Source organism: Hyperolius riggenbachi, chromosome 8 (assembly GCF_040937935.1).
Source record: "Hyperolius riggenbachi isolate aHypRig1 chromosome 8, aHypRig1.pri, whole genome shotgun sequence".
Classification (NCBI taxonomy): Eukaryota; Metazoa; Chordata; class Amphibia; order Anura; family Hyperoliidae; genus Hyperolius; species Hyperolius riggenbachi.
This window is the reverse complement of record NC_090653.1, coordinates 209147815-209171599: the sequence shown is the minus strand read 5'-3', so window position 1 is coordinate 209171599 and position 23785 is coordinate 209147815. Positions and strand designations below refer to the sequence as shown.

General features: G+C 43.8%; 1 protein-coding gene across 6 annotated transcripts in view; it reads left to right on the top strand.

The window, feature by feature from the left end:
- Positions 1 to 23785, top strand: part of NEK6 (NIMA related kinase 6) — a 345606-nt gene that overhangs the window by 181557 nt on the left and 140264 nt on the right. The window lies entirely within an intron of this gene.

Here is a 23785-nt window from a genome sequence, read left to right as displayed (position 1 = left end):
AGGCTAATCAGTGCCTCGCTGTCCTCCACCACCCGGATCTTCTGCTATGAGTCCTGGTAATTCAGCCAGTCAGCGCTGTCCGGCCGCATGCCGCTCCCACAGCCAGGAGCATTCTGCACCTGCGCAATAGTGCTGCACAGGTGTAGTATGCTCCTGGCGGCGGAGTGTGTGCATGCGCACTACGCCTGACTGGCTCAAGTACCTGGACTCATAGCAGAAGATCCAGGTGGTGGAGGAGGACAACGAGGGACTGATTATCCTGAAGGCAGCTGGAGGAAGCCCCAGGTATGTATAAAACTTTAATTTCATCTGTCTCAGGTTTACTTTGTTACACAGTAGTACTATACTCTACATATGCACTCCCCACAGAGCTACAGGGAATCCACTGAGAATGCTGTGCACATTGAACACAGAGGTGTTGTCTGTTTACAATCTCCTCATTCCCCTGCAGAGTACCTGCACATCATTCTTACATGTACCCACACTTACATTGCCTAGGGCCTGATAGATGTTCTTTGTTCCGGTTTGTACCTTTTACAAGTACTCTTACCAAGGACTAGTTTTAGTCTAAAGGGAATAAATATAGTAGTCTACATATCCTTCTCACTTCAGTTGTCTTGTAAAATTCCTAAGCGTTGGCAGTTAAGAGACGAATTTCATGTTACATACTTTTAATCAACAAAATTGTAATATGCAAATTAGAGGAGTCGGAGTCGTGGAGTCGGAGTCGGTGGAATCCTAAACTGAGGAGTCGGAGTCGGTGGATTTTTGGACCGACTCCACAGCCCTGCAAGCAACTGATATTGTTTAAAATGAAACATCCATATCCCTCTCAGTTAAGGTTCTCTTTAAGATGAGATGCAGCAAGCAAAGTATTCAGTCATGTGGTCAGCCATGTTGGAATGCCAGGAGTTTCTTTTAAAGAGAAGCTGTTAGGTATAGGGTCTCAGAGAAAAAAACACATATATCAGTAGCTAAATATTGGCTGTACTTACATTACATATGCATTTCACTGTCCACATTTGGATTTCACAGAATTTTTATATAGTATTTGCAGAGAATGATGCTCCTGACTGCTCATGGCAGGTTCCATGTTTGTCTGTCTTGTATGAAGCCAATTGTGATGTAATATCCTCCCTCACCTTGCTCCCTGATGATTCGACTCACAAAAAAGATCATGATCAAAGATCCTAATAAAGATTAGGATCAAAGATCCTAATGGTTCATGATCCGGACAACACTACTGTGCAGTGAATATTAATTAGCCATGTGGCTAGGAACAATAGCGGACTCACTCAGTATACTCTAGGAACATGTGCCCTGTGAACAGCCCATTGCTTTTTCAGTGCTGGCTGCTGTTACAAGCTGCTGTAACATGAGCCTGTAACTTCCCACTGTGAAAGCAGACTTAGGGCGGGAAAGGGAAATGAAGGGGAGGACCAAGGGAGTGCAGTAGGGAGAAGCAGCCCCAGAATGCTTTGCAGTGTCTGTTATGCGACCTGCCGGCCTCCTTAGGAGCTTGGGAATACAGAGCCTTGCTGTTCAGCAAACATCAAAGTAAGAGAGATTTTTAACTTCAGTATTGCCTTTTTGGCTTCCTTCTAAACTGTTTAACACAGGAGAATAGAGGTTTAAATTAGCTTTTGCAGCCTGACAATTACTCTTTAAAGTGAACATAATATGGAGGCTGCTATATTTATTTCCGTGTAATACCAGTTGCCTCTCCTCCTTCTGATCTACATGACTACAATAGTGCCTGAATTACACCAGAAACAAGCATTCAGCTAATCCAGTCAGATCTGACAATAATGTCAGAAACACCTGATCTGCTGCATGCTTGTTCAGAGGTTATGGCTAAAAGTATTAGAGGCAGAGGATCAGCAGGACAGCCAGACACGTGTTATTGCTTAAAATGAAATAAAATGGCAGCGTCCATATCACTCTCACCTCAGGTTCACTTTAAGGAAGGTGAGTATTTGACGTGAACCTGAAGTGCTCTTTTTTCTTAAATGTTTGGCGTAGTTTTTACTTGCCATTTGAAGTTCTTGCCTCTTCCCATGGCTTTCTCAATTACCTCAGTGGGCAGGTTAGCAGAGCATGCCCTGTAACTGTGTATAAACGCATTTCCACTTTGCATGTGCATGTCCAGTTCAGGGAACGGCATTTGCATGAAGGAAAAAGTAGCTGGTAGGAGTACAGAGATTACCCTTTCCTTTTCCTCCCTGTCTTCCACAGGAGGGTGCAGAGGGAAAAGGTGGACCAGGGTCAGATGATGGCTCTGTATTGGGGAAGCAACTCCCAATCTATTTTCAACTCCATAATTTTTACATTAATCTCATAGGTCATGGGGCTGGCTTTTCCAAAGGGAATATATCTGGAACAGCTGCATCAGATGTGAAAATGTATGGGAGTAATGGTATAGTCCTAATTCACCCTTACTAATATTTAAACTGCTGGGAGAGTGAACTAGTGTCTTTAGGTATAAGCTTGCTATAGAACTGAACAAGTGAGTCAACTACTTGTCAGTTGTCGAGCAGTTACAGTGACTTCTGCCTACATGAAAAATAAATGTTTAGTGAATTGTTTTTTACACACAATTGTGTCCCACGAGTTAAAAGTTTAGGGTGGGATTAGATCATCTAATTTTGCACTTTTACTTTGATTTAAATTCCTTCTGCATATGATGAAGACTAAACACACAATCTAGACACCTTCCTCCCTTCCGCATGACATTGCCAGAGCTGTAGGAAGGATTTATTATAAGTAATTTGTTTCTCTCCGCTTTCTTTATTATGAGAGCAATGGACCTAATATGAAATGTCACTATGTGTTTATGTAAATAAATGGGAGTTAATTACAATGGAGATTATGATTTCTTATATGATTACTTAATCAAAGTTTGAAGAAACTTTTAGCATTTCTCTTTAGCTGTGAATGTCTTTGGATGAATTCCCTGTGGTACTGAAAAAGAATCTGGCCAAGTGGCCATATATAACCAGTTTCCTTCTGATAGGGCATTCATTTCCTCTTTCTGTTTCTGTTCAACCCACAGACTTCCTGTGGCAACAAATTACTGCAGAAGTAATAGCAGCTCTGGACTTGCAGAACTCAGCGAGTAGGCAAGACTACATATCCCTGATGTCAACAGCCAATTTAATAGATGACAGTATATTATCTGTTCTCAGAATAAAATGGATCAAAGCTACTGCTTGTTCTTAGTTAGCCATAATGAATGTACTTGCCTGAATGTTCTGTCCAGCAACAATCCACACAGTGCCCTCAGAGCTCCCAACTGTCCCTTTTTTGGAGGGACAGTCGCTCTTTGGGAACCCACACCTTCTTTCTCCCTAATCTGTCCCTCTTTCAGGTCTCAGATACAGATCTGCATAAATATATGTATTTTTCTACTGAAAATACATATATTTACATTTACTAAATGTAGTATTTATTTGACTCTAAACTTTATCCCCATGATTTAAATTGATATATTTCTTATTTTTAAATGTTAATATGAAGGAAAATGACCCAGATAGAAAGGACCAGTGTGGTTTGAATTATAAAACAAACATATTTTTCTTTTAAAATGTTTATGGTATGCATGACTAGGAGTATGCTGGGGGCGTGGTTAGGGGAGTGGCAGTTAAATGTCCCTCTTAAAGAGAAACTCCGACCAAGAATTGAACTTTATCCCAATCAGTAGCTGATCCCCCCTTTTACATGAGAAATCTATTCCTTTTCACAAACTGATCATCAGGGGGCTCTGTATGGCTGAAGTTGTGGTGAAACCCCTCCCACAGCAAATTCTGAGGACCATGGTGCTCCTTGCACTTTCCTGTCTGTGAACCTTGTTGCATTGTGGGAAATACAGTAGCTGTTTACAGCTGTTTCCAACTGCCAAAATAGCAAGCAGCAGCTACATCACCTGCCAGCAGTAAACATGTCACCATGTGATAAATATCCGAATGTAAATCAGGGATTTAAAATATTTTACAATGGGCAAACACTGACTAAATCATTTATACATAATTATTCTAAAAATGAAGCACTTTTTTTTATTACATTGGCGTCAATTCACCAGAGAGCATTTACTAAGAGAAAAAAAGGTAGGTAGTTTATCTCATGAGGTATTTTAACACTCTGGAGTCAATTCACCAGTGTGAGAGGACAGAGAGAAAAATGTTCGATAGCAGGGGATAATGGAGAGATATGCATGAGGAAAGTGTGAGAAAGCAGAGAGTTAGGTAATTGGTATTAATGATTTACATGGCATACTTTTCCTCTCTGTAAGCTTGAAAGTGAAGCATTGTGGGTAGGAGGCGGAGTTTTACCACTACGTGACCAGAGTATTCCTGCCTTTTACTGCCGGATCATATCATAAATCATATCACGAGTGAGTCTGAACTTCTTCACCACCTCTGTCTCAGTAAAATTATCAAGAACTGTTCTCTCACGAAAAATACGAGGGGCGATTAAACAGACCCTCCTCCTGCGCCTTCGTCTCCCCATAATAGAAGCAAGCTCTAAGGCCTAGTGCACACCAGAGCGGTTCGGCTGCGTTTTGCGATCCGCTTGCGGCTGCAGATACGCTTGGGTAATGTATTTCAATGGGCTGGTGCACACCAGAGCGGGAGGCGTTTTGCAGAAACACATATTCCCGGGCTGCTGCAGATTTTGGATTGCGGAGGCGTTTCTGCCTCAATGTTAAGTATAGGAAAAACGCAAACCGCTCTGAAAAACGGCACTTCAGAGTGGTTTGCCAGGCGGTTTTTGTTACAGTAGCTGTTCAGTAACAGCTTTACTGTAACAATACATGAAATCTACTACACCAAAAACGCTTCACAAAACCGCAAAATGCTAGCTGAAACACTACAGAAAAATAAGAAAAAGCGTTTCAAAATCTGCTAGCATTTTGCGGATCTGCTAGCGTTTTTTGGTGTGCACCAGGCCTAACAGAGTAAGCTCAAAAGGCTCCATCTTCCACAGCAGCAGCTGCTGTGTGAAAACCACGATATCTCCAGGTTCATTCAGGGGATGAAGAGATGAAAAAATAACGAATGGCCACACCCCCTTTCTTCCCTGGTGAATTGTGATTTGGAGAAAAACTAACTACTAACTATCACTTATTTATTTCATACTTATCTCACATTTATCTCTTGCATTTCTCTCTGTCGATATTTTCCCCTATACTTCTGGAGAATTGCTATTTGGAGATATCACAGGAGGTAAATTACCTCCCAAGAGATAAATAGGTTGGTAACCTCTGGTGAATTGACGCCATTGTTTTCACTGGAGTTCCTCTTTAAGTGTCCCTCTTTCTCATCTCAAAAAGTTGGGAGGTATGCTTTTTCACTCTTCTGCGATAGCCTATACACACAGTTGTAAGCATTCTGACATTTTTAATGAGTGGACGCTGAGAATAGAACACATGGAGTGTCTTTAGATAGCTAATTAATGTTTTCCTAAAAGAACATAATAGTATGGTTTGAATAAAGCTTTAAGGGAACCTATACTCGAATTAAAAGGAAGGAAAAAAAAAAACTACCGTGTTTCCCCGAATGTAACCAGCTGAGCGGTCTGGACGAGCTCAGCTCGTCCATCACCGCCGGAGGCTGCCGCTCAGGCCCTGCTGGGCCGATTTTCATCAAATAAAAAGCAGCACACGCAGCCGGCACTTTGCCAGCCGCGTGTGCTGCCTGATCGCCGCCGCCGCGCGGCGATCCACCGCGTGCAGCGGCGAAAGAGGTTCCCCCCAGCCGCCTGATCCCAGCGTAGCCGGAACAAAAAGTTCCGGCCAGCGCTAAGGGCTGGATCGGAGGCGGCTGATGTCAGGACGTCGGCTGACGTCCATGACGTCACTCCGCTTGTCGCCATGGCGACGAGGTAAGCGAAACACGGAAGGCTGCTCATTGCGGCCTTCCGTGTTACTTCTGGCCGCCGGAGGCGATCAGAAGAACGCATCCGGAGCGCCCTCTAGTGGGCTTTCATGCAGCCAACTTTCAGTTGGCTGCATGAAATAGTTTTTTTTTTTTATTGAAAAAAAACCCTCCCGCAGCCGCCCTGGCGATCTTAATAGAACGCCAGGGTGGTTAAGACCTACTCTGAAAATAAGACCTAGCTTATATTTCGAGTATGCTCGCAATATAAGCCACCCTCCTTATATAAGACCTAGTGCCAGGGACATAGCCGGCGCTGGGGACCTGCTCCCTGACCGCCCGCCCGCTTTACCTCTTAAGTTCTCGGCTCCCAGTCCCCTCCATTAAGAAAGGCCGGATCCCCTGCTGCTTATCCCTCGCATAATTCACACCGCAGATCAGCGGTGACGTCAGCCATGTAGTCCGGTAACAGCGCCGCCCCCTACTTAGGAAGTAAACAGAGATAACTTCCTGTACAGGGCAGCGCTTACCAGAGTACATGAGCTGTATTTACTGCTAATCCGCGATGTGAATTATGCGGAGGAAAAGCAGCAGGGGATCCAGACTTTCTTAATGGAGGGGATCGGGAGCCGAGAACCTAAGAGGTAAAGTGAGCGGGTGGGAACTGAGGAGGCGAAGCAGCAGGCAGGCAGGCGGATCAGTTTTTATACAATGGGGATATAGCTATAGCCAGGAGGAATCTGGCTATATACTAAAGGGAGATCTGGCTACCCCCTAGAATGTAAGGCCTCCCCGAAAATAAGCCCTAGCACATCTTCTGAAGGACAAATTAATATAAGACAGGGTCTTATTTTCGGGGAAACACGGTATAATGCTTCGCTACTTAGCAAGAACTGCAGTGCTTTAGAATGAATTCCACTTGGAAATGCCAGTGTGTCCCCCTGGACCTCTGCAGTATAAAATTACATGCACACCTTTGGCTTGTACTACTACACTCTGTATCACTGGCCACAAATCACAGGAAGATAGCTATTGAGGTGGATCTACTGGAACAGCCACTGATATTTATTGCATATGGTTCTGAGGCTTCAGCAGGGTAGTAAAAGCAGCCAGTGTGTGATATGAAAGCTCACAGTTCCTTGTTGCCACATTTCCTCTATATACAGGTGTTTATCAGTGGCGTAGAAGGAGCTATGGGCTCTGGTGCAAGTTTTATACTGGGGCCCTCCAAGCATGCTATACATAACAATTGATACAGAGCACCAAAACCTGCCAAGGACAACCACAGTGTCAGAGGTGCAAGAAGGGGATGGGAAACAATTTGTTATTTATTACAACTATTTAGAGCATCTATAGATGCGGTTGAAACCTCTGCAACCCCTTTTGCTACGCTACTGGTGTTTATAACAACAGCTATTTTAGGCATACACGGGCAATAAATCTCCAAATCTGAAACGTGATCAATCTAAAGCTATGGAAGATGGATCGAGGGATTTGGAGATGGTGAGAACGAAAGAGGATTCCACGATCCATCCGCCGCAATTGCTTACCGTGGGAACAAACGTTGTACCGTGGGAACAAACGCAGTAATTTGTGTAGGGATCTGAAAGATCTCTGGTTCAGTAATCCAATATGTAGGTTGCGATCATTGCCCGAAGCTAAACGCAATCGTGTTATCATGAACATGTACTCATAGTTGCTGTATTATAAAAAAAATTATCGTTTGACGTAAAAAAAAGTCGCCACAAAAATGTGGCGTAGGTATGGACCTTGAAACCTTGCACCACTCACAACAGATTTCAGCAGAAACGCTAGATCCAATACAAAGTAATGCGGAGATGATTTCATGTGACTCCTCACCCTTCTTGCTAGTGGCAGTTTCTTGTCGATCTGAATATCTCTCTTTGAAATATGGTTGTTTGCTTGCTGAGGGTAGTTTCCTTGATCTGCATTGCATTTCAGTACGAAAATCTATGAGAGTGTATGTTGTCTTTTTGTTCCTCTGTAAATGCCCTTTTCTGTGATTTTTTTTCCCCCCTCACTAATGAAAGTGCCCTTGACATGGGTGCCATAAAAAATTGATTGATTTTCCATTTTTTTAACATTAGTGTGCTTTACATTAGGTGCACAACCTAATGTTTTACAAGTAAATAGCAAAATATTTGTCTATGGTGTAGCCTATCCCTTGTTGCTGCCTTTATCCTAGCAGGCTGATGATCTTCAGCCAATGGTGAGTTTTAAAGCATACCTGAAAATGACATGTGACATAAAAAGAGAAACATAGGTTCATGTTATTATTATGTAATATATATATATATATATATATATATATATATATATATATATGGGCCATTTATATATACGTGAGAGGGGAAACTTTTTTCAAGTTGGATGGTGACCATGGTGGCCATTTTGAAGTCTGCCATTTTGAATCCAACTTTTGTTTTTTGAATAGGAAGAGGGTCATGCGACACATCAAACATATTGGGAATTTCACAAGAAAAACAATGGTGGGCTTGGTTTTAATGTAACTTTATTCTTTCATTAGTTATTTACGAGTTTCTGACCACTTATAAAATGTGTACAATGTGCTGCCCATTGCGTTGGATTGTCAATGCAACCCTCTTCTCCCACTCTTCACACACTGATAGCAACACCGCAGGAGAAATTCTAGCACGGGCTTCCAGTATCCGTAGTTTCAGGTGCTGCACATCTCGTACCCTCTTCCTATTGAAACAACAATGGTGTGGTATATGGGGTACAAAGATAGTGGGGCCATTCTTCATCAATGGAAACCTCAAGGCCACTGGATATATCAGAAATTGCTACATGATTATGTGTTTCCCTCTTTATGCACTGAAGCTGGCACGTTCCCTGTGTTTTTCCAGCAAGATGGTGCACCACCACATTATGGGTATAAGGTCCGAGCATTTCTAGATGAACAGTTTCCTGGAAAGTGGATTGGTCATCGTGGGCCAGTTGAATGGCCCCCAAGGTCTCCCGATCTGACCCCCTTAGACTTTTATCTTTGGGGTCATCTGAAGGCAATTGTCTATGCTGTGAAGATACGAGATGTGCAGCACCTGAAACTACGGATACTGGAAGCCTGTGCTAGCATTTCTCCTGTGGTGTTGCTATCAGTGTGTGAAGAGTGGGTGAAGAGTGGGAGAAGAGGGTTGCATTGACAATCCAACCTAATGGGCAGCACATTGAACACATTTTATAAGTGGTCAGAAACTTGTAAATAACTCATGAAAGAATAAAGTTATGTTAACCACTTAACATCTCAGTCGTTTTCAGCTTATGCATCCGAGCAATGTTCACCTCCCATTCATTAGCCTATAACTTTATCACTACTTATCACAATGAACTGATCTATATCTTGTTTTTTCCGCCACCCATTAGGCTTTCTTTGGGGGGTACATTTTGCTAAGAGACACTTTACTGTAAATGCATTTTAACAGGAAGAATAAGAAAAAAAATTAAATTCATTATTTGTCAGTTTTCGGCCATTATAGTTTTAAAATAATACATGCCTCCATAATTAAAACCCACGTATTGTTATTGCCCATTTGTCACGGTTATTTCACCATTTAAATTATGTCCCTATCACAATGTATCGCGACAATATTTTATTTGGAAATAAAAGAGCATTTTTTCCGTTTTGCATACATCACTATTTACAAGCTTATAAAAAAAAAAATAGAGAGAAATATTTCATCTTTACATAGATATTTAAAAAGTTTAGACCCTTAGGTAAATATTTGTGTTTTTGTTTTTTTTATAGTAATGCTTTTTTTGTTTTTTTTTATTAAACATTTTATGTGGGCATTTTTGGGAGGGTGGGTTTTAAAATTGTTTTATTTGGGGAAATATTGGTGTATTGTAATGTTTTTGGGCATTTACATGTAGTTTTACTTTTTGGCCACAAGATGGCAATCTCGATTTTTTTTACATGACGTCACTCTAAGCGTACAATGTACGCTTAGAGGGACACAGCTTCAGAAAGAGCGAAGCTTTTTCAGCGGGGGAGAGGAATCAATGATCGGGCTCCCCAGCCCGATACATTGATTCCGTGGCTACCGACTCCGCGGCCGGGAGTGCGCGTGCACGCGCGCGATCGGCCGCGGGAGCGCGCCTGTCCTCCTTGACGTTTTTATACGTCAAGGAGGACAAAGTGGTTAAAACCAAGCACACCATTGTTTTTCTTGTGAAATTCCCAATAAGTTTGATGTGTCACATGACCCTCTTCCTATTAGTGTTGGGCGAACAGTGTTCGCCACTGTTCGGGTTCAGCAGAACATCACCCTGTTCGGGTGATGTTCGAGTTCGGCCGAACTAAGAGCGCATGGCCGAACGTTCCCAGAACGTTCGGCTAGCGCTGTGATTGGCCGAACGAGTCACGTGGTTCGGACCCGAACGCGCTCTGATTGGCCGAACTGTCACGTGGTTCGGGTAAATAAATACCCGAACCACGTCATATCTCCGCCATTTGTCTGTGGGTTTAGCTTTGGGTAGGCAGGCAGGGTAGTTCGCGCTCCAGCCACGCTAGCCAGGGTCCCCCCAGTCATTGTGTCGCTGCTGGGAATAGTAGTACACCGCTCGCTCAGCCACACTATATAGCATTGTGTTTACTGCCACTCTGTGTACCTCGCTCAGCCACACTATATAGCATTCGGTTTACTACCACTCTGTGTCTGCTGGGAATAGTAGTACACCGCTCGCTCAGCCACACTATATAGCATTCTGTTTACTGCCACTCTGTGTACCTCGCTCAGCCACACTATATAGCATTCTGTTTACTGCCACTCTGTGTCTGCTGGGAATAGTAGTACACCGCTCGCTCAGCCACACTATATAGCATTCTGTTTACTGCCACTCTGTGTACCTCGCTCTCATCTTTATTACATTTATGACTGCATGGCGGTAAAAAGCATTCTATCCGCACGCTTCTTGTCCTCATGCAAGGCCTGGGTTGTTGTGTCTCAAAGCGTGGCCTTCTCCTCCTGCGCCTCCTCCTGTTCTATCACGTGTGCTGCTGTTGCTGCTGGGTTAGCGTTGCAGGTCCCTGTTTATGGAACCTCTCATCTTTATTACATTTATGACTGCATGGCGGTAAAAAGCATGCTATCCGCACGCTTCTTGTCCTCATGCAAGGCCTGGGTTGTTGTGTCTCAAAGCGTGGCCTTCTCCTCCTGCGCCTCCTCCTGTTCCATCACGTGTGCTGCTGCTGCTGCTGCTGGGTTAGCGTTGCCGGTCCCTGTTTATGGAACCTCTCATCTTTATTACATTTATGACTGCATGGCAGTAAAAAGCATGCTATCCGCACGCTTCTTGTCCTCCTGCAAGGCCTGGGTTGTTGTGACTCAAAGCGTGGCCTTCTCCTCCTGCGCCTCCTCCTGTTCCATCACGTGTGCTGCTGCTGCTGCTGGGTTAGAGTTGCCGGTCCCTGTTTATGGAACCTCTCATCTTTATTACATTTATGACTGCATGGCGGTAAAAAGCATGCTATCCGCACGCTTCTTGTCCTCATGCAAGGCCTGGGTTGTTGTGTCTCAAAAAGCGTGGCCTTCTCCTCCTGCGCCTCCTCCTCCTGTTCCATCACGTGTGCTGCTGCTGGTGCCGGGTTAGCGTTATCGGTCCCTTTTCCTGGAACCTCTTCTCTGTATTACATTTATGACTGCATGGCGACAAAAAGCATGTTACCTGTGCAAAGAAACATGACATTTTCCACATTTAAATCGCAGTTTTTCCTTTGAAACTTTACAATCAATTTTCTCAAAAACTATAAGCTCTTTTTCAAATATTTTTTTTCCTCTTGTACCCACTCCCAAGGTGCACATACCCTGCAAATTTGGGGTATGTAGCATGTAAGGAAGCTTTACAAAGCACGAAAGTTCGGGTCCCCGTTGACTTCTATTATGTTCGGAGTTCGGCGCGAACACCCGAACATCGCGGCGATGTTCGGCGAACGTTCGCAAACCCGAACATCTAGGTGTTCGCCCAACACTACTTCCTATTGAAAAAACAAATGTTGGATTCAAAAAGGCCCACTTCAAAATGGCCGCCACGGTCACCACCCATCTTAATAAGTTCTATCCACACAAATGGCCCACCCTGTATATCAGTCTTCCGTAGCACTTGAGTACATATTCATGTCACTAGCTGTCCCTCAGAGCTCACAATCTAATCCCTACCACAGTTATCTGTCAGTTGTAGTCTAGGGCCAATTAAGGTATGTTTTGGGGATGTGGGAGGAAACTAGAGTGTGGAAACCGGAGGAAACCTACACAGATATAGAGAGAACATACAAACGCTGTACAGATAGTGCCCTGGCTGTAATTTGAACCAGGGACCCAGCGCTGCAAGGCAAGAGTACTAACCACTACACCACCATGCTGCCTATATAGCACTAGTCCTACTAAGAATTTATCTGAAGTCACTTTCGGTTTTTCTCTTCCACAAGGGTTCAAAAACTTAAAGAGAATCTGTATTGTTAAAATCGCACAAAAGTAAACATACCAGTGCGTTAGGGGACATCTCCTATTACCCTCTGTCACAATTTCGCCGCTCCTCGCCGCATTAAAAGTGGTTAAAAACAGTTTTAAAAAGTTTGTTTATAAACAAACAAAATGGCCACCAAAACAGGAAGTAGGTTGATGTACAGTATGTCCACACATAGAAAATACATCCATACACAAGCAGGCTGTATACAGCCATCCTTTTTAATCTCAAGAGATCATTTGTGTGTTTCTTTCCCCCTGCAGCTATCTTCCACTGAAGTGTCAGGCTATTTCTTCCTGCAGAGTGCAGACAGCTGTGCCTGTATCAGGAGCGGCGCCAGGGGGGTGCAAGGGGGTGCTCGAGCACCCCCTAGAATTGTCCAAGCACCCCCTGGAGTGAACTGACTTCAGGCGTCTAAAAGACGCCAAGTCAGTTCACCCAGCGGCAGCACGGAGCAGCAGGCAGGGCTACGGTAAGATGGCCGCCCGGAGCCCTGTTCTGCAGACTTCGAGTCTGCAGTGCATGGCTTCGGGCGGCCATTTTCCCGTAGCCCTGCTCTCTGCATGCAGGCAGGAAGTCTCGTCGTGACGTCGGGAAGGAAGAGGATCGTGGGCGCGCGGGCGCTGCGCTACAATGAGGTCGGGACTCGGGACAGGAGGTCGGGAAAGAAGGTCTTCTGGCTGTAGGTGAGTAAATGGGTTTTTCTTTTCTTCAGGTGATGCTGATTGTGCATATTGGGGTCATATCTGCTACGGATTGTGCATATTGGGGTCATATCTGCTACGGATTGTGCATATTGGGGTCATATCTGCTACGGATTGTGCATATTGGGGTCATATCTGCTACGGATTGTGCATATTGGGGTCATTTCTGCTACCGATTGTGCATATTGGGGTCATTTCTGCTACCGATTGTGCATATTGGGGTCATTTCTGCTACCGATTGTGCATATTGGGGTCATTTCTGCTACCGATTGTGCATATTGGGGTCATATCTGCTACGGATTGTGCATATTGGAGTCATATCTGCTACCGATTGTGCATATTGGGGTCATATCTGCTACCGATTGTGCATATTGGGGTCATATCTGCTACCGATTGTGCATATTGGGGTCATATCTGCTACCGATTGTGCATATTGGGGTCATATCTGCTACCGATTGTGCATATTGGGGCCATATCTGATAACGATTGTGCATATTGGGACCATATCTGCCACCGATTGTGCATATTGGGACCATATCTGCCACCGATTGTGCATATTGGGACCATATCTGCCACCGATTGTGCATATTGGGACCATATCTGCTACCGATTGTGCATATTGGGACCATATCTGCTACCGATTGTGCATATTGGGACCATATCTGCTACCGATTGTGCATATTGGGACCATATCTGCTACCGATTGTGCATATTGGGAACATATCTGCTACCGATTGTGTATATTGGGGCCATATCTGCTACCGATTGTGCATATTGGGGCCATATCTGCTACCGATTGTGCATATTGGGGTCATATCTGCTACCGATTGTGCATATTGGGGTCATATCTGCTACCGATTGTGCATATTGGGGTCATATCTGCTACCGATTGTGCATATTGGAGCCATATCTGATAACGATTGTGCATATTGGGGTCATTGGACGTGTTTTTTGTTAAAATCTGCTCACATTACGTGTATTTTCTTGAGAAAACCTGCACAATTATGTGAATTTTCTGGGAAAAGGGTCACCAAAACTTGGGCCCTCTGTCTTTGCGTTGCACTTTTAAAGGGAACCCGAGGTGAGAATAATATTGAGGCTGCCATATTTATCTCCCTTTAAGCAATACCAGTAGCCTGGCTGCCGTGCTGGTCCTCTGCCTCTTATTCTTTCAACCATAGACCCTGAACAAGCATGCAGCAGGTCAGGGGTTTCTGACAATATTGTCAGCATGGCTTGTTTCTGGTGTAATTCAGTTCACTACTACAGCCAAATAGATCAGCAGGGCTGCCAGGCAACTAGTATTGTTTAAAAGGAAATAAATATGGCAGCCACCATATCACTCTCACCCTGGGTTCACTTTAAATTACAGTTAGCCCCGCCCTCATCCGGTCATGACCACGCCCATTTTTTTCGCAGGTTGTAGCCACACCCATTTTTTGCCTTAGCGCGCCGCAGGTCGTCAGCTCCCCCGGAAATTTGTCCAGCACCTGCATGTATGTGAAAGCCCAGCCAGCTCAGATGAGGATTTATCCAGCTTGTAAAAGATAATAGAACAGAGAGAAGCTGCACTAATCTAAATATCACACAGGCAGTGTGCAGAGAGGGGCCTGGATGGGGGAGTTCATAGCAGAACCACAACACTGAAGAACTTGGCAGCCTTCCAGACACAGGCCTGACAAGTCTGACAAGAGAGAGATAAGTTGATTTATTACAGAGATGGTGATAGTAGAACGTGCAGCAGTAAGCCAGAACACATTAGAATAGCTTTTGGAACTTGTAGGATGATAAAAAACAGGATGCAATTTTTGTTACGGAGTCTCTTTAAGTTATCTATGCAAATGAGCTTGTGGAACAGCTTGTGGAATTCAGCACATCCTGACTAAGGATACAATGCTATTAGGGCCCATTTCCATGGAGTGCAAATGTGCATTGCAAAAATTTGCATACTGAAAGTAATGCAACTACAATGGAATACTTTGCGTTGAGTGCAATTTTTTGGACCCCCCAAAATTTGGACAGCTTGTAATGATTGTCAATTATGCTTCACACAGGTGAAATTTTGCATAACAATTTGCATAAAATTATGTAAAAATTTGCATACGGAAAACTACATACAGAATGTAATATTCTTGCAGAAACGGGCCATAAGGTTTTAATGCTGAAATGTTCAAAAGGTCATTACTTTTGTTTGAAGCTGTATGGAACAGATTTGTCATGGCTGCTGTTAAGAATTCAGTCTTAAAAATTAAGCCCTTAAAGTGGACCTGAACTCAGAACTTCCTCTCTGCTCTAAAAGATACGAAACTGCATTATAGCCTTCAACCACTTGAGGACCCACCCTTTACCCCCCCTTAAGGACCAGCGTTATTTTTTGTGATCTGTGCTGGGTGGGCTCTGCAGCCCCCAGCACAGATCATGTTTCATGCAGCCAGTGACAGGCTGTCCCCTGTCACATGGCGGCGATCCCCGGCCGCTGATTGGCCGGGGATTGCCGATCTGCCTTCTGCGCGCTGCTGCGCAGCAGCGCCGTACAATGTAAACAAAGCAGATTATTTCCGCTTGTGTTTACATTTAGCCTGCGAGCCGCGATCGGCGGCCCGCAGGCTATTAACGTAGCCCCCCGCCGTGAATTGACAGGAAGCAGCCGCTCGCGCAAGCGGCTGCTTCCTGATTAATTAGCCTGCAGCCGCCTGCAGCTGCCACTTTGCCGACGCACGGTATAAGCGTGCGGTCGGCAAGTGGTTAAAGAAAAGCATTTTTTCGTTACAGCTGATACAAATCCTGAAATAAATCTGCAGTGTGTCTACTTCCTGCTTTCATAGAAGCAGACATATTAACATCTTGTGTTTACCAATTAGTTCTCTGCCATGGCAGCCAGCTGACACAGCTGAGTGATCAAATTACAACTTGTAATTAGTCACAGATAAGAGGGAATTAGATAGGCTAAACGCTCTAAGTACATACAGAGTGCATTTCTATATGTTTTCCATGTGTCCTGTGCAAGAGTTCAGGTCCACTTTAAACTGAAATAGAAATTTGAGACTGTGTTCTGTGTTAGTATATTCTATTGACCATTTACTACTACACACACTATTAATACCATAGTACAGTAGATCATACATTTATTTTCAGTTCAAGTTTGCTTTAACCTACATATGTGATCAATTTATGCCTAATTCTGTTTGTGTGTTTTCATGATAAAAAATATATTTGGCCTAAATCCATCAAAAGACTTTGAACATTAGTACTGTATATTCTGGCGTATAAGACTACTTTTTAACCCTTGAAAATCTTCTGAAAAGTCAGGGGTCATCTTATACGCCAGGTGTCATTCATGCCGGGTGATACGCCCTATCCTGTTATTGCATCTCAGATCTCGCTGCTAAGGACTGAAGTGAAGCGTTGCAGACACACATATGCAAGATCTGAGAGGCAGAGAAGGACATTAATAGGATACAAGGGTGGGCCAGAAGGGTGAAAGAGGCGTGTTTTATGGGCACAGCGCAATCTATTCTTCCATACAGCTCTGATAAACAGGTAGACAGGGAGAGCTGACCAAGGGAGAGGGAGAGGTTGGACCAATCCAACTAGTCAATCCCCTGTATAATGTTATATACTGGGTAACATATACAGTACAGCACCAGTATCTGTTCATACATAGCACCAGTATATGATAGTTTTTTTAAGTTTTTATTTGGTGGGCGTCGGAAGACGAGTAGTCTTATATGGCGAGTATATCCCAAACTCTATATTTTAACTGGAACAGTTGGGGGGTCGTCTTATACGCCCAGTCGTCTTATACGCCGGAATATACGTATTTAATAAATACAATTTAGGGGGATTGCAAAATCAGGTTTCTATTTCAATATGAAGCCAACAATGTATTTTTGGTTTTTCTTGCAGCTCACAACAAAGTTATATTTGGCTTCCTTGTAGCCATGTCAGCAGCCAACTTTTTGTGCAGAGAGTTTTTTATTTTTCTTATCTTCTTGCTTTTTTACTTGCTGTGTTATCAGAATAGGATTCTAGGTTGCTGTATTGGGAAAATGAAATGATAAGAGCTCTTATAATCCTTAAAAATTGTTGGTATTGTTGGTGGTGTGAACTTTGCATAGTAAAATAATTGTCTTGTTATGTTATAATACCTCTTAAGACAATGTTTTCAGCATGATTACACCTCTTTGTGAAAGTCAGGTATGCTGGCCACCATTTTCTCAAGTAGCCCTTGACACAGATATGTATTTTATACACTTATTAGAAGAACACTCTCTGGGAGGAATCACACATCAAACCGCACTTGTGTTTGTGTTTCCGCACATGAGTTTTCCAATGCATACAATGGGCATTCCTTCAAAACTTTTGTTATACAAACTATGAACCTACGTTTGGAAGAAAAACTCTTGCAGTTTTTCTTTCCCTGCAAACAGAAGATAGCATTAGATTTAGCCGAGCCCATTGATTTACGTGAGCTCTTAGTTCTATCTACATTTTCCCATTGCGGAAGAAAATGCACGCAAATAAATCAAGTGTGATCCCTGCCTCACTGTGTATAAATGCCTTCCAAGCATTCCTTTATGCTTCAGCAACGTTATATATAACTGGATTTTTGCTATACCAATTAATCTTCAGCCTAAACAAACATCACGTCATTAAGTTACATTAGTTATGCTAATTAAAATAGATAGGTAATATAATCTCTTACCCACCCTGTTTTAAAAGAACAGGCAAATGTTTGATTTCATGAGGGCAGCCATCTTGTTGGTTGAAAGGAGGTGACAGGGAGCATGAGACAGTTCCAACTGTACTGTGTCCTGATCACCCCTCCCAGTTGCTAGGCAACGAGAACAACATAGGAAATCCCATCATGCTTTGCACAGCATTAGGGAAAAAATGTCCGGGCAATTTTCATTTATGGGCGGAGCTTAGCTTCTGTTCAGCTAAAAATGAGGCTTAAAGAGGAACTTCAGCCTAAACAAACATACTGTCATTAAGTAACATTAGTTATGTTAATTAAAATAGATAGGTAATATAATCTCTTACCCACCCAGTTTTAAAATAACAGGCAAAGGTTTGTGATTTCATAAGGGCAGCCATCTTTATGGTTGAAAGGAGGTGACAGGGAGCATGAGACAGTTCCAACTGTCCTGTGTCCTCTCCCAGCTGCTAGGCAACGAGAACAACAACATCAGAAATCCCATCATGCTTTGCACAGCATCAGGGGAAACATGCTTAGGCAGTTTTCTTTGATGGGGCGGAGCTTAGCTTCTAAACAGCTAAAAATTAGGCTTGGGTATGAAAAACAAAATTCTGACGCCGTGAACCTGCTAAAGAAACACCAAGCCTTTTCAGTGCTGCTGAGTAGATTTTTAGTCTGGAGGATCACTTTAAACTACAAACAATGCATTGAATTTGAAAATCGAAAAAACAGAGGCACACAAAAATAGTAGAAAACAATGTAAATCCGTTTGTAGAAAGGCAGGTAGAGCTACTTGTCGTTTTTTCAAAAATGTATTTTTAAGTCATGTAGTACAGAGTACCTAGTAAGTTCATGGTGAATCAGAACTCCTAGGAGTGTGTAAGAGGCTACAATGGATCTAAAGCCCTCTTACTAAAATGTTATGGAAATTGTAGTTTACTTTCTTTCTGTACCTCTGGGTGTTTCAAGTCCTACCTCATAGAGCCACATTAATCCATGCCATGCACTGATGAGGATAAATCAATCCGAAACAGTCTGTATGCATGTTGGATTATTGTGGCTCTGTAATATTAACAAGCTGACACATCATTGCATTCCAGCGGATCTGAAGGTGTGGCTAGCTTCCAGGGACAACAATGGATAATTTGCATATGTCAGCAGTGATGCACTGGGAGACATCTCGGAGCTCACTCCAACCTGAATTATCTCAATTACTTTCTGTTTTAAGAAAGTAAACTTTTGTTTTAAGTCAAGCAACAACACAAAAGACAACACGTTTCAAGACCTAGAGATGCTTCTTCAGGTCAAAATAAGTCAAAAGCAATGCTTAAAGCCCCTCACTATACACCTTAAAGACATTCTTAATGTAAAAAATACTGTCGGTAGTTATACTGAACCTGACCCCACGTTCAGTGTGTATGCTCCATTTGTGAGATCGGTTTCTGTGGTAGCACATGTAAAACTGGCATAAAAAAATGTTGTTACAAAGTTTTACCATTATCCCCAAATCAATGCTTTCTATGTCAAACTCGTATTTGATTTTGGTAACATGTACAGAGGCACCAATACAAAAGTAAAATAAGCTAAAAGTTATTTAAACAGGGCGGTAGTAGCTGGTGGACTTACCACCTCAATCAGTAGACACGAATCTGTTGATTTTGGTCAACAATTTTCTTTATTTAAAAACGCCTCTGTACATATTACCAATGTTCAGGCCAGTCCAGCCATGGTGGAGAGGTGTCATCAACACTGCTTTACTAGCTACAGAGAGAAACTTCTTAAACCTGAGTAGGTTCATGTCTAATATCCTCACCAGCCTTTGCAAAGATTGCCTGTTTGGTGACCCTTGTTTGTGAGTATTATTTACTTACCTAATGCGTATATTTGTCATACTCTAACATACTACACTACTACACTATTCTGGGCTCTTGGTTGCCTTTTTGTCTCTCTGCACATATTTGATTTTACTTTACCAGAAATGCCTTGAATATCAGTAACTGGTTTAGCTATTTTGGCTTTGACGTACGTGACTACAATGGCTTTTGTGTCTGCAGGTGTTCGCACAATCTGAACTGTAAATAGTATAGTAAAGGCCTTATGTTTCCTCTTCTCCAATTGCAGAAAATAATAGGCCAAGAGGAAAGAGGAGAGAGATCATTGTTGCTTTTTGTAGAGTTTTGCTGATAAATGTGTTTGTCCTAATACTGCTTAGATATAAGAGCCGGAACCAAGATAGCGCGGAATTCATCAGCCCTCCATGTACAGAGCTGTCTGATTTGTATGACAGCTCAATGAAAACCTGTAATGTCCCACATGCATGTAAATGAGTACCTGCAAAAATAAGATAGAACCTTGCCTTGTGTGTAGATGTCTCCCATGGTAACTTAGAATCTGGCACACTGGATCTTTAAGCGATGACAATGCTTGAGTGAACTGTTTCCCTCCTTGCCTCACCCACCAGAAGCCACTCCATTGTGCAACGTGTTGTCGTCCTGCCTTCTGTCCCCATAGCAACAGTACAGAGCTAAAGAGAAACCGTAACCAAGGATTGAACTTCATCACAATCAGTAGCTGATATCCCCTTTCCCATGAGAAATATTTTGGTTTTCTCAAATGGATCATCAGGGGGCTCTGTATGGCTAATATTGTGGTGAAACCCCTCCCACAGTCCTGTCTGTGAACTTCATTGCATTGTGGGAAATAGCTGTTTATAGCTGTTTCCAACTGCCAAAAAAGTAAGTAGCATTTCCTTCCACTGACATCACCTGCCAGCAGTAAAAATGTCACCATGTGGTAAATGTCAGAATGTAAATCAGGGAGAGGAAAGATTTTACAATGGGAAAACACTGACTAAATCATTTACACATAATTGTTGTAAAAATAAAGCACTTTTTGTATTAATTATTTTCACTGGAGTTACTCTTTAAACAAATGTACAGCACTGGTTGCCCACAGTGTCACCTGCAGGATTAAATAAACGCGGGACCGCCCAGACGATTGCTTTCATCTTCATACATGTACGCACCCGTGCGGGTATGTCCATGCCTGCACAGCAGCACTTACAGCTTACTGCACAGGTTCAGTACAGCTGTACTCATGCATGAGAAGGAGTGCGGTCAAGATAAGAAATATGACAAGCTCTTGTCAGTTCAGGGCTCCGCATGTGGCAATGGTGGGGGCCAGGAGAATGTGGGAAGGATCCAGAGGCTTCCCTCTTCTTAGGTAAGTATCTGTTTTTTTTGTTTTTTTTGTTATTTGGCCTTGGCTTGGGTACACTTTCACCTCGGTCCTAACTGATGACACAGATAATGCCTGTGAACTGTACATTTCTTTTAACCAAGCAATTGCCTTTTCTGCTAATTCAGGGTTTACAGAAGGGTGATACAATTCCCTTTAAATGTAGTGTAAACAAAGATTGGCTGTATCTTAATAACTTGTTTCATCATAGGGTTTACTTTTCACCAATGCTAAGATGACCATCTCTGTATTCAGTCTTAGGGGTCATACACATGCCCAACTGATGTCGCCCGTCAGGAGCTGATCCCATTGGGTGACGTTACTGGGCCAGGCTGCACACACGCGTGTCAGCTGTGTAGCTGATGACGTGCTGTCTTGTTATGCAGGGGGCGACAGAAGGACAACGAGCATGCATGAGGAGCAGTGTGAACAATATGCAGAGGGATCAGTGTAGCTGGGGTTGGGTAGATCCGTCCGACGGATCGCTCGCGGGTTGAGCGTTGCATGCTGTACACACACTTGATTGTTGGCTAAAGTGGTCGTTATCGGCTGACTTAAGTCAGGCGTGTGTACGAGGCTTAAGGCTGGTGTCACATTGTATTTTAGCGCCAGCGTTGTGGTGCATTGCAGGCGTTCAGGGAATACCACGTTACTATCAGGCCCATTTCTAGGGCCGTGCGGCCCATGCGGCCACTCTGAGCGCTATTGGGAGGAGGGCGCTGTAATGGAGGAAGGAGCTGCAGCCTGACCTCTCCCTCCCTTCCTCTTCAAGGGCCACCCTCTGTGCTCCCCCCTCGGACTGCAGAGTTAGCGCAGGGAAGCGCTCGCTGTAAATAGTAACTCACCTCCCTGGTTCCAATCGCTGATCACTCACTTGCCGTCGGTCTCCTGCATAGACTCTGATACACACGATGCTTCCTGTTAAACAGGAAGCAGCGTGTGTATCAGCGTCTATGCAGAGCAGGAGACCGGCGGCAAGTGAGTGATCGCGATTGGAACCAGGGAGGTGAGTTACTATTTACAGTGAGTGCTTACCTGCTCTAACTCTGCAGTCTGAAGGGGGAGCACGGAGGGTACCTGGGGAGAGGAAGGGAGGGAGAGGTTGGGCTGCTTTCCTCGCGCCTGCGGCTCCCCTTCCATTATGGGGGAGGGGCAAATACCTATCTAACCTTTACTGGGGGGCAGCTACCTAAGCTAACCTATACTGGGGGGCAGCTACCTAAGCTAACCTATACTGGGGGGCAGCTACCTATCTAACCTATACTGTGGGGCACCTACCTAATCTAACCTATACTGGGGGGCACCTACCTAATCTAACCTATAATGGGGGAAACTTACCTACCTAACCTATACTGGGGGGCAGCTACCTATCTAACCTATACTGGGGGGCAGCTACCTATCTAACCTATACTGGGGGGCAGCTACCTAATCTAACCTATACTGGGGGGCAGCTACCTATCTAACCTATACTGGGGGCACCTACTTATCTAACCTGTATTGGGGGCACCTACCTAGCTAACCTATACTGGTGGCAACTATACTGGCTACCTATATTTTAGGCACCTACCTAAATAGCCTATACTGGGGGCACCTACCTATCTAACCTATGCTGGGGGCAACTATTCTGGCTACCTATATTAGAAGCACCCACCTAGCTAACCTGTACTGGGGGCACCTACCTATCTAACTTATACCGGGGGCGCCTGCCTATCTAACCTATACTGGGGGCAACTATACTGGCTACCTATACTGAAGGCACCTACCTGGCTAACCTATACTGGGGACAACTATACTGGGGCACCTATGCCTGGCTACCTATACTGGGGGGACCTATAGCTGGCTACCTATACTGGGTACCTAGTCCTGGCTACCTATATTGGGGGGACCTATACTGAGTGCAACTAGACCTGGCTAACCTATACTGCAGGCATCTATATCTGACTCCGCGGGGGGGCGCTATATTTATACCCTTGCCCTGGGTGCATTTTAGCCTAGAAACTGCCCTGGTTACTATGCAGTATTCCCCTTCTGGCATCCGGCTTGCAGTCACTTCCTGTTTCAGGTATGTGGAAGTGTATTGTAAAAATACGCTTCCTTGAATGCGCAACATCATTGCACCGCCAACATTTTTAAAATACCTGCATCGCCATAGACTTATATCCCTTCCAGTCTGATGCACGTCGATGCAGATGCGCACGTTAACATAGTTATGGAAGCGCATCAGATTTAGGACTTCCAGCGCTCCGCACCACAGGTAATATGAAAGCACTCATAGACTTTCATCGACCTTCAGAAGCAGTGCGGTAAAGCGCAGCAACGCACCGCGACAGTGTGAAAGGACCTTAAGTCTCTGTTCTCACTTGAGCTCAGAACGGACATTTTTTGTACTTTCTCCACTCACTGCAAAACTAACAGTGAATGGCTCCTATGTTCTATATAGGAGCAGTTCACACTTTTCTGTCTCCAACGGATCCCGGAGATTCATTGCGTTAAGCGGACCGAATTTCTGTGCAAACTAGAATAATCCTGGAAAAGAGGCGCTCCCTATGGGGGGCTCCAGCCAGAACCACAACGGACCATCCACACTGTCCACTCCCACTGGCTGCACGTGATCTGGCGCAAGTGGGAACCAAGCCTTATACTGTACATTATTTGCAGATTTTCTCAGTACATTATTTGCAGTTTTTCTCTACTGTCATTGTTTGGGTTGAGCTTCCACAGCTAATGGTATTTGGGTAAATATGAACGTTTTCCTTCCCATTTATAAT